The sequence below is a fragment of the Cydia pomonella genome, chromosome 7 (assembly GCF_033807575.1).
Source record: "Cydia pomonella isolate Wapato2018A chromosome 7, ilCydPomo1, whole genome shotgun sequence".
Lineage (NCBI taxonomy): Eukaryota > Metazoa > Arthropoda > Insecta > Lepidoptera > Tortricidae > Cydia > Cydia pomonella.
In genome coordinates this window covers 15,353,681-15,366,433 of record NC_084709.1, presented here as the reverse complement: position 1 = coordinate 15,366,433, position 12,753 = coordinate 15,353,681, and the positions used below count along the sequence as shown (strand labels likewise).

General features: G+C 35.1%; 1 protein-coding gene across 2 annotated transcripts in view; it reads left to right on the top strand.

Moving 5' to 3' along the window:
* The first annotated feature begins 585 nt into the window (after positions 1 to 585).
* The window catches only part of LOC133519917 (elongation of very long chain fatty acids protein AAEL008004-like), a 43,082-nt gene continuing 30,914 nt past the window's right edge, over positions 586 to 12,753 (top strand). Inside the window, exon 1 of one of the 2 annotated variants that reach the window (XM_061854121.1) lies at positions 586 to 808. The gene's annotated coding sequence lies outside the window, so the exon portion shown is untranslated. The remainder of the gene's footprint in view (positions 809 to 12,753) is intronic. The other variant, XM_061854119.1, reaches the window with a different exon arrangement.

Below are 12,753 nucleotides of genomic sequence, written 5' to 3'. Positions count from 1 at the left end.
GTTATCGGACCACATTAATAGAAATCGCCGCTATCTTTACTAATGTTAACTACATTTCTAAGTGTCGCCCCCCTGGTCCGTGGTAGCATTCAGTGTTGGCCGAACGTTAATTAGAATTGAAAATATTAAATATTAACCATTACAAATTAAACCGTAACGGACGGTTACAGTTTACGGTTCCATTTGTAATATGTACAATTTTAGAATAGATTAGTATGTTGCCCTATGTGGAACTATGTTGTTGTGCCCTAACAACAGGGCGTCACATGAACAGCCTTATATTTAAGAACACCTGTACCTGCTATGTGATATGCAATAAATAAATGATGATGATGGTATTAAGGAGTCTGTTTTATCCCTTTTCAACCCCATTTGTCAAAAAGAAGCTTCCGCTTGTTTTACTGGTTACATGCGTTTATAAAATGCCCCCCTAAACGATTTACTAATTTTCATTGTTACGTTTTTATACATGTGTTAATTGGTTCAGGATTTCATATAAAAATCCTTCAAGCACTGTAATTGTTATGTTTCAGAGGTGCTGTAGCGTCACGTTACCTGGTCAGCAGCGAGGAGTCAAGTTGAAGACGCGAGCGCATGCGATGTGATAAAAGTGCGAGGAATCGGCGCGCGCGGCCAGTACCGAGCACACCTGCAGCGTGACCGCCGGCGCGCCGCGCCTCCGTCCATACCGTTCACTCCACCGTTTCCGTGCGTTCCGTCCCGTCACCACCCGGTAGTGCATGTGCTCCCCTCTGGAAGATTCACAAACAAGCCGAGCAGTGCCGCACACTACGCCGAGCACTCGCAGGTAATTCAATATCATAGGATACCGACGAAGTTTAATTATCTTCTAAAATGCAGTGGCATAACCAGGTGGCCAACATCAAATCTGTGTTTGCTTTTATGGCAATTTGTCCAACTATGGTGTGAAATCAATTGCGACACTAAGTTGTTTGTAAACATTCAATCCAGGTAAGTAATATAATAATTATATGACTAATTATTCTCGGATATTGTAATGAAAGCATCCATTGGATGACGATTTTTTTTAAACATCTTCAAGTTACTGATAAAAGTTTTTCGATAAGATATCGCAAACTACTGGCCATCTAGCCCACATACATAAAATATAACGATAAACCTAGGGAAAGATAGAAATAATGTAATCCTCTCTAGACAAAATATATCCAATACCTAATTCATGAATTACAGCATAATGCAGGTAGATTTATAATTCTAGATAGGATACGATAGCAAACGTTACAGCTAACTATGTATTTATTAACTCGAGTACCCCTGGTGGCCTCGCCGAATGACCCAATCCAATATTCCAAGCTAAGTGTTAATGAGCGATATGGGTACTCTTAGATGAGGTGGTACGGTCAAAGGTCTGCTCTGTATATTAGAAGCGAGGCGAAGCACAACTCATTGTTTTATAGTAGAATACGAATTTGCCTTCATCCAGGCATATATGTCACTCGTAAACGCATCATGATTGCGAAATCCGGTCAATGTTGATTAAAGTTTGTCAACATGCAGTGTCGGCTTGAGGACATCCCGCGATTAATACGCATCCACCGCGGACAGTTCCAACAACAGTGTTATGCTAATAATGGCAGCGCTAGATTGGTTCTGATTACTAGAAAATACATCGTAGTGAGCGCAATAGTGCTAAGAAAGGAGCTCGGTTTTGAAGCCAAGGATCACCCAAGGCGTTCTGTTGGTGTTAGTATTCCCGCCGCGCGTGCGCGAAGCCGTGGGCGCGCAGCGTAAGGTCGCGCCGCTTGCCCATCGGACACTGACTTGACAGGATTATCATGTCGTATACTACGTACAGATACCGTAGATATTTTTTTATTATTTCGCTTTCATTAACAACGTACTTTATTAAAATCAAACAAATGACCTTAATGCATTTGCAATTGTCTAGAGAGATGAAGGTGACCAACTGACCACTAATTCAAGATCATCTTCATTTTTCCGCGTTATTAGTTTTGCATATTTGACAAATAGCTCATATTTGATTTCCGTTTCCCTATACATTAGTATTCTTAGAAAGATGATCACATGAGCAATCAAGTAGCAATAGATAACGTTTTTTTTATTCGTTAAGTTCCGTTCGCCCTAAATCAGACATTGGTACTAATTACATTTAGTATTAACTGAGCTGATTAGATTGCGGATGAAACCAAATAGAAGAGCCCTCATTTCTAGCCACTTAATTGAACCTATTAACTACGTAATCTTGTTCCATCCATCTGATTATCCCATATACCCTTTTAACACGTCAGTAGGTAGGTACCTATAAATGTACTTGACGCTGGCTGCTTCCGCGTTTATATCACATAATTTGGTATCAATTCTGCTAACATAAACAGAGTTTTTTATATATATAAACAGAATATATACTTAGCAAATTAATCAAAGGCCAACATATAGAAAACAGCTGACCGATTGCAATATAAATGGATGGCCAAAGCCAAGTCGTTTTAAAATACGAGGGTGGTAATCCATATACCAAATTTACGACCAAAAAGACAGTAATAACCTAAAAGTTCAATTAATGGCGTGGTTGCGACTCAAGCAGTCTTAAAAGGCCTATACAATATTAGTGGTCTAGTCCTGTTATATAATATAAGACATTGAATATAATATATTATAATACTCCAGTTCAGATGCCTCGACTCCTCTGAAACAAAGGTTAATAAAATTTTGGGAAAATCGCTGTGTATGTAACCTCTAAATGCCTTGGAAGAAATAAACTCGTATTTAATTGTTGTACTTTTGCAGCCAGTTTCTAAGGAAAATTCCGATTTCAGCTACCTATTCAATAGGTATTTAATAAAATAGATAAGGACATAAATATGAGAAATAAAAAATATATGACGTAAATTATTCACGGCACGACCGTCACGTGGTAATTGGTAATTAAACAAAACATAGTATCCGATACCGCCTCTGTATTAATAATGAATGAATGTATAATAAGTGAACCTGTCTATCATAATCACTTAAGAAATCAATAGGATGATCTCAGCTTAGTGAAATTTGCTTAAGTGGAAAAATACAAACACGTTTAAGCACGATACCTACATATAGGTACACATGTGCATTAAGTTGCGGTAAGTTTCCAAAAATTTGTAGGTGTTCGGAAATTTCAGGGAAATTTCATAGAAAATTAGGGAAACTTTCATTTTAAAAACAGAAAATTTTGATCGTCTTTCAAAAATAATATAAGAAGTTTTCGCAATTTTGGAAACTTGTCGACGGCACGTCAGTACCTTATACCTTCGTTAACTGTTTTCAAAACTACTAATACCTATTAGCGATTTGTTTATCATTCTTTGGTTCGTTGACATTTAATTAGCAAATGACAAAAGGGTCGATGTCAAATGTCAATGAATTTTATAAATATTCTAGGTTTATTTGACGACCTGTCTGGTCTAATGGATAGTGACCTTGCCTATGAAGCCGATGGTCCCGGGTTCAAATCCTGGTAAGGGCATTTATTCCTGAGTTATGGGTATTTTCTATGTATTTAAGTATTTATAAATATGTGTACATTATATATATATATATATATATATATATATATCGTTGTCTAAGTACCTACAACACAAGCCTTATTGAGCTTACTGTGGGCCTTAGACGCCTTAGTCAATTTGTGTAATAATGTCCTATAACATTTATTTTTATTATAGGTTTTGCTTTAATTTTTTTTTTGTTTTGCAAATTTTGAAAAAAAGGAAATCCTATAAAACGTTTTTCATTGTGTCAGTAACATACTAAAAATCATGGAGAATGGAAAATATTTAGAAGTGGAAAAACGTTCTCTTTTTTTGTGATCGATCACGATCTCGATCACGTGGTATACTTGCCTCTTAAAACATATGAAAAGTAACTAATGCTTGTTAGGTACTTGACGTGTAGGGTAGGTTTTTGTCCCTAAGGCACCTACGTTATATATATCTGTATCTTGCACCATCATGCTAAAAATAAAGGATGAACAACCTACTCATAAAAATGTTCTCAAGGTGGGTATTTGGTACTTGTAACCAATTAACCCCAAATGCGTTTTAAAAGCTCCATTTTATAAATCAAGTACGTGTTCCCGTTGTCATGTCACTTCGACCATTAGATTAACCTATTGTTATACAAAGATCTACGTTCCTCCCAGGGCCATAATAGAATATATCTGGATTAAACTATAATTTTTCATATTCGAATAGCCCTAGTTTACGTTTTTACTATTAAAAGTCGTATATGTCGTAAACGCATAATTCGAAACTATAAATACATTGCGGCAGTGCCCAAACAGCAATTATAACAAGAACTATAAAATTTGCTTAAAATTGTGTCAAAAGAATAATTGCACTGCACCAAATACCCCATGTGTACCTACTCGTAATGTAAGATGTGGCAACGGAATGTAAGCTATCTAATTTTTAAAGAATACCCGAAATTGTGTCGCCACGCCTGTATATTCCGACACGTGCTACATTTTTTACAACCGAAATGATACCCTGAAAACTGGACATAAGATTTTTTTTATGAAAATGTGAGCATTCATAAATACAATCTTGATTATACCTTGAAAGGGATTTAATATTGTCACGGACTAAGTGCTAATAATATACACACGACCTTATATATTATTTGTGTATATATTTTAGGAACTTTGCCCGTATCGGCATTTAATACCTTAACTGTACAATTCCGCTGATTTTCCGTAAATATTTTACAAGCTTTTATTTAATTTGCAATGTTTGTTTCTAATATGTTTGTTCGGGTCAAATATTGCAAGCTAAATTAGACCTAATTCCTATTATTCGATTGAGCTGAAACTTCACATACATATGTAAATTGGGTAACAGTGCAATATTATGGTACCATCAAGAAGATCTGATGATGGACTCAGGAGATGGCCATAGGAACTCTATAATAAAACAACGCAACCAAGTTGTGTTTGGGTTTGTTAGAATTGTCTCGATGAGTATAAGTTTCCTGTATAAAGAAAAATACAGTCGGCGATAAAAACTTGTATCAAAAGTTAATTTTAGCCAAAATACTTTTTATTAAACGATTGTGAGGTATGAATGTTTGTAAGTACCTACCTACCTATACAATATTTCCAGGCTGTCCAGCTGGCGTATGATGGACGCGAATTATTCATGTGATAAAGTAACTGTCACTTTTTAACACTGCCAGATAGAAAGTGATGGACGCTGTCGTTATTAAGCTATCGCGTGGATAACTGTGACAGGTATAAATTCAGTGGTTTGAGCAATGTTGAAAACTAGATTAAAATAATATAAATAAATATTATACGTCATAATTACACAAATTGACTAAGTCCCACAGTAAGCTCAATAAGGCTTGTGTTGAGGGTACTTAGACAACGATATATATAATATATAGATATTTATAAATACTTAAATACATAGAAAACACCCATGACTCAGGAACAAATATCCATGCTCACCACACGATTTGCTTACCAGGATTTGAACCCGGAACCATCAGCTTCATAGGCAGGGTCACTACCCACTAGGCCAAATCGGTCGTCATATCATCTCATATCTATTATCATGATTACAAAGTGGAGTTAATTAGAAGCTATAAAAAACTATAGTGTCTCTTGTATCTTCTGAACCATAGTTTATATATATATGGGCGACACTGTTAGTTTATAATATAAAATTAGTTTAATAGGTTAATTTTTATCGCATCTCGCCACCTAACGTAGCAGTTTGGCGAGAATATAAATGTTTAATAAGTTGTAAATTTAAAAAAAAAGAGTCGAACTCACAACCTTTATGAACACCGGTCCGATCGCTCTGACCAACTGAGCTACCGAACGAAACTTGCCAGTCCCGTGGGATTTTCCATGGTAATTGTTCCATGTATACGTTCTCGACATTTTCCTCTCTGTTAAAATATTTTTTTATTTGAGTTCAACATTACCAGTACAATGTGGCTGTAGGTTTTACTTTTATTTATATTTTAGTTTCTCAAGAACTAGGTTAGCGCTAAAAACGGCCAACTAAATGCGCCGTGAATAGGCGCCTAGCATACAAAATCGGTAACAATAAACGTCAAAATAAGAACGGTCAGACACAAATAATTTCTTTCTCATTCCGTTCCCAAAATTTTGTTGCGATTGGTTAAGTTTTGGAGGAGGAAAATGTCGAGAACGAAAAACTGATTTCTGAGAAATCTGAGATTTTTACAGCAGGATTTTTCGCCTAAGCTGCAGTTATCCGTATTCCATATCGCATTAATGTTAGGAGTCGCCCCCGCCAGCGCGACAGAGATTTACTTAAAATTATCAAATCTGGGGAGCGACTCAGCTGGTATTTCCTCTTAAGGGGGAAGAAAATCTCAATTTTTCCTTTCATTTAAAAACATTGAAATAACGCTCGCAGGCGCATCTTCTTGGTACAAAAAATAAATTAAATTGAAATTCCCAAGTTATATTATACTAACGTAATTACTACGTATGTGCATTGTGCCACAGAAAAAGTAATAGGACGTTCCGCGTTCTTCAGACGCTCAATGGTGCCTGTCGAAGTACAAATAATAGTATAACTAATATATTCAGTTTAATATCCTAATCACTGAGTTCGGTTTCACTCACCGCTTAAAATAATTTAATAAGGCTTGTACCTAAGCTTTTTATAATCTATGGTAATTAAACACTGTCATAGGTACCATTTGAGTTGAGTTCACGGAAGCGGTAGTAAATATCGAGAATTCCTGATTTTTTTAACTTATCTCATGACAACTTGCGCTGAATCAACATAACAGATAAATGTACGAATTCTTCGTACCTAATATGTAGATCCCCATTACGTCCACTAAACAAATTCCTACCTTTTAAATGTACTTCCAATTCTTTATTGTGTTTACGTATACTATGCGTAATCAATACGTAATTAATATTAATTACCTACTGAAACTAGTAATTAAAAAACATTTTAATGCGATGTTTTAATCTGGCGATCTACTTATTTCTTCGTACAGAAAGTTATCAAATGTTAACAAGTAAAACAGTAAATCTGACAAGGATACAAACTAGTTTTGCCAGGTAACGCCGGACATATATATTATGTCTATTTATAGATTCACGTATTTATACAGTTTGCCTTTAGAAGTAAAAATACACTGAAAAAGACAGTAATTAACCCATTGATTTTGATAATAAGCTTAGAGATTTTAACATTTCACCCATTACAGAGAAAGGAAACTTTTATTTTTATAAAAAGCAATCAGTATTTAATTTAACCAATAACTTGAAAGCAATAAAATTCTCATGAACATTAATTCCACACTGCCCACCCAATGAAATCCACTCTACAAACAGGTTTATTATTTACGTCAATGGCTATTTATGCAAATTCGCGAATACTAAGGCTAATTTATGAAGATGGACCATCGTGAACTAGAAGGCCGGCAATAATCGACCCACACCGCATAAGTCGGAAGCAGGAAATTTCAATTTATTATATATATATGATAATATTTGTATTTGTGTACTGTCTATATGTATAGCTTATTAAGTTTTTCAGTTGTTTGCAATACTTAATACTAAATTCTCTTACTTTTCATCTTACACGATTTTTACATCTCTGTTTAGTATTATGGTTGACTGATAGAGAATGCCTTTAGGCATTTTAAGAACGCCATTTGTTTATTTTTTGCGCAATAAAATTTAAATTAATTCTATAAAATAAAGCAGATTTTGAAGGTTATAAAAATATATTCCTGGTGAATAAATATATGTAAGATAAGATAAGATAATAACTTATTTGATAAAACACGAGTTGATAAGCTGTCAATATACACATTCAGTTCTTTACATATTCGGCTGGAATTTAAGCATTCAAATATTTATCACATAAATAAATTACAAATATAAAAGAACCACAGTACAGAAAAATATTGGGGAAAAAATGACAATGTGTGTCAATGTCAAATTATTAAACTAAATTATCTAAAAAATATGAATTTTAAAATGTATTGTTTCGCTAATGTCATCAAAATAATCTTCCAATAGTAAAATGTACAGTTCTTTATATGTATGGCTGGCATTTCAGCATTCGAATATTAAGCACGAAAATAAATTACAAACAAAACAAGCATTCCATTAAAATGTCAAAATTAAAATCAAGTATTAATGTATGTGTCGATGTCAAATTACTTAATTAAATAATCTAAACATTACATTCTTATTTTTAAAATATTGTATTAAATCATTTATGTTATAAAAACAATGTTCCAGTAGTAAACTGTACAGTTTTTTCCAAACTTTCTTTCTAGTGTTCTTGTTGTGTGTTGTAGTAGGTAACTGGGTGTAGGTATTTAACTACTGGCATGTGGTATTAATTAAATCCCAATTATTTGTTATACGTAAGTTCTTCCAACGTAATAGCGCGTTGAACTCTTATTAAAGCAATTAAATTACAATTCATCGGCACAACAAATTAAGTACAACATGCTGATCGACTCACGTTGTAGTAAACAAGTATTATCATTAGGATACAATCAACAATGTTTTGTGACTAGTCACGGCCAAGTCACACCACCGGTTCTATAACTATTATTTTACATCTCAATTATGTACTTACTTGTACATATATGATCACCACAAATAGGAAATATGTGCTACGAACATGAGATGGAATGGAAACCTAAAGAAGACGTGTATAATTTGTGGTATTGTATCACACTTTCAATTTTATTTCCAGAATTAGATATTGTATAAAATTATAAATTATATGTTGTACAAGAATCTGCGCTAAGTTTTCAGTGTACTAAGAATTATTTCTAACTAATAGAAACAAAAATAGAATAGTTTAACATGACATAATGACAATTACAATCATCGTTATATTACGGAATTTTCTGTTAATAATTGTATGACCTTCGTGCTACTTTATCTCAAGCACGTCGACTTAAAGTCATTAAGTTGTTTCACAAGCTCTTAAAAAATGTCGTTGACTTTCTTAATAATGATAACAAATTGTAAAAAAATACATGAATGTATTTAATTCAACCGAATTTAAAACCTACTTTTTTTTCTTTGTATGTACTAATGATCCGCCCCAGCTTTGCACAGGTTACATAAAACAACAAATTATACAGCCAAAGCTTTCTGAAGTTCACTCTATTGATAGAATGAATGCAAATACGATCCGAATTTCGAGATTACGCGAACACAACATATACAGATGCGGCGGGGGAACTTTGTTTTATAAGATGTAGTGATTTCGGTCCATTCGCATGCGACGCTTGATTGGACCTCGGCCAAACATGATATTTGTATTTGTAAATATGTACAAATCACATAGAGCTCACATGATCATAACATACGAAACTTACCGACATCACACCTTACGGTTGACTTCAGGATTGGGTTGATTTGTCATCTTCATCATTATACGCAATGTAACCGCCAAACTCTTACCGATATACTTTGTTGTAATTTTTTTTTTTTAAGTTGCAAGTGTGCGCGGGAGTAGTAACAGCATTCTAACCATCATAGCTAATAAGCTAGATTGTCCTTTGTTGAGGGCAATGGCTCAGCGGACAAAGTCAGTATTGTTTATCAATCATTAAATATTTTATTAGGTTACGGTTGTTACTAACATAAATGATAAGATATAACTAACACCTTTTTTGGGCCATATGCTGTCTTTGATGAAGCGTCAGATGTATTAAGATTTGGAAGATCTGTGACCAGTATGATCGAAGAAGGAACTTAAGAATATATTTTACAAATTAATATATAGGTATGCGTGATATGTGATACTGTTCTAATATCTACATAATCTCATATTGACACTACCCGTTCATTGGTGTAAGTTATTGTTTCCTGCTACCCAAAAGTTGTCTGGAAGAGATCGCTTTTTAGCGATAAGACCGCCTGTTGTTACCTAATTGTAATGTGTGTTGTCTTTGTATTCTCCTTTTCAATATGTGGTGTACAATAAAGAATATTTATTAATTTATTATTATTATTAATAAAAGATATTTATTAGCCCATTGAAAGCATTTCAAATAAGGATCGGTTTTTTTGTCAATAGAGACTAAATTTAATTTTCTTACCCTTTTTTTACACCTCGAAAGCCCACTGGGTCATTGTCAAATACTTGAAAAACCATGAAACTTTCGAATCTTTTTAGGAGTTATATTTTATAGATCCATAGACAGAGATAGGTATTTAAAAACTTCGATCTGGCTTTGTTTGATTTAATCTGGGATTGTACAGTAAGGTGCAGAGTTAAGTGACCCCTCCTGCAAACAAATCAAACATATGTCTATGCAGGGGGGTCACTTAACTCTGCAGCTTACTGTAGTTTTTTGGCCAGATTTTAAGACGACAATGAAGTCGAGTGTATATGTCTGACATACGATCACACATTGTCATTAAGATTCTAAAGACCAAAATGTACGCTTAACGAGCTGTCTGCCACGACATAAGGTTTAGTGAGGTATGTAGTTAGCAAGGAGGCAAGCACGTCCGCGTCGGCCTCGGCAGCGCCCGCGCCTGCAAATGTTTACATTTGAACCGGCGACGCACCTCGCCCGCGCCCAACGGCGGTAGTTGCAAAATTATTGAGCCCAAATTGAGTTCAGGGTCGAGCGTGATGCCTCCGGGTCTTGCGTAAAATTATCGCGCACTCACTCATCGATCTTTGCCAGATAGTGTAAGCTAAAAGCAAGTCCCATTCATGAGTTCTTTGATTGGTCTCTCCCCATTCTGAAGTCCCATTCAACGATTTCTGTCAGAGAGAAACCGTTTGACTAAAAACGGGGATTCAATGCAGGTCTAAAAGGAGTTTTAATTTAAAAATATTTCTGCTAATAAGGAAAAATCGTAATCAGAGAGAAAATAAGTTATATGTATATATACCATATCTAAATTAGAATGTTTCAATTCATCAAATGGTATAGTTGTAATGTTCAGCATTTAATTCCTAAAAATATCTAACAATAAATATTTTGGAATCACATAACGGTGATTGGTACCTAGGTCATATTTTTATCGGCATCGACATATAAAATAGGTAAATTTTATTTGTCATGGCACTATTGAAACGTGAATTTACCATTACGAATACACGAATACGTCACATATGGTAAAAGTGACGCAATATGACAACGCTGATAAAGCCAGAAAAGTTCCCAATCCACAAAACAACACATCGTTAATAGAAACAACTTCTCATGACCAGTCTTTAGCAATCTCTCCGCCATTCCATTTCGTTATCGTCTTCAAATCAACATCATAGCGATTGTTCTATTTTTATTTTATAATTAACTGATTGCCCCATCGCACCTATTGCCCTTGCGGACCCGCGACCAAGTCAGCGAGGATAGACGTCATTTTGAATCGTGACGTCAATTATCTTTAGAAGGTGCGAGATTCTGCAGATAGATATGGGCACAGTTATTTGCGTATGATTCATATTAAAAGAGAGTTCGTTACACCTGCTCTAAAAGGTAATTCGATTAAATAATGATATCCTAATATTAAAAATATAAGTCTTAAGATATCATAGACCGTCCGAGTGAGTGAGTGATAGAGTGTCCGGTCCGGTGAGATCCATGGATTCGGGCTAAGGAAGCTCGAAGATGTGCAGTGTTCACTGTGCTCGGTAACCTGCCGGGAGCTCATTTCGCTTCATCGAACTTCGTATGCGAAGTTTAGTAATAACTACATTTTGTCGTCATGATTGCGCCTACAAGGAGTGTCCATAAATGAACCGCCTGGGTTCGGATCCGGAGGAACATAACACTTCCGAGGTCAAGTGCAACTAGCATTTGTAGTCGATTGAACTAGTGATATCTGCTAAATAATGTGAGTCATATTGCTACCGAGCATATCGGCACAATTAGTGGGAAGAATTCAAGGTCTACCTGTTATTTCGGCCATGCGTGGCCAAATCTTTACGTAATGTTTTGACCGAATATCAACCTAAGTAACATTTAAAAACACCGTTGCTGGGCAGGCCGCCAGTGAACTTAATAATTTCAGTTTCATCATCGCAGTTTTTTAGGACAGTTTCGTGTTACAAGTTTTTTAAATCATTTTACGTTGTGCTATATGCAACAATTTCAGTTATTCCTTTGTCGGGCAATGCTTGTTTATGTTTATCCATTTATAATAGCTTGCTTAGGAAATTGTTAATGTATATTTGTAACGTATATGGAACAAGAACACTAAATTGCCTCATATCTAACTCTGCAAGTTATTAGGTTTAAGTATGAATAATGTTCAGTCAGATTACCTAGTCATCATTGCAAAATAAATGTAATGAGCTCATAGACCCGACTAACGACAAATGCTTTCACGGTCGCGCGTAACATACAAAAGGATTTTCATTGAAAGTTACAATTACAAAGCGGAATTTTCGTGGAGTAATTGCGTGCAAGCATGCGCGCTGCGCCAGTGTCAATGCCGCCGTGGAGACGCGCAGGCGCGACGCGAGCTGCCCCGGTTCGGCTACTCAACCTGTTAGTAGTGTCAACATGCTTAATTTAATAACAATTAACATATTTTCGTTGCAAGGTTGCTTAGTTATACAATGAAAATGTGTATCGTGCAAGGAATTCTAAGATCCATGGATAGCACATATCGCTAGTAATTTTAAATAACATAATTAATATAATACCGGAGTTGGCAACAGTGGCTACACTTTAATCTCGAATCAGTTTCGGAAAATATGCGCATGTCAAAAATTTGCAAGC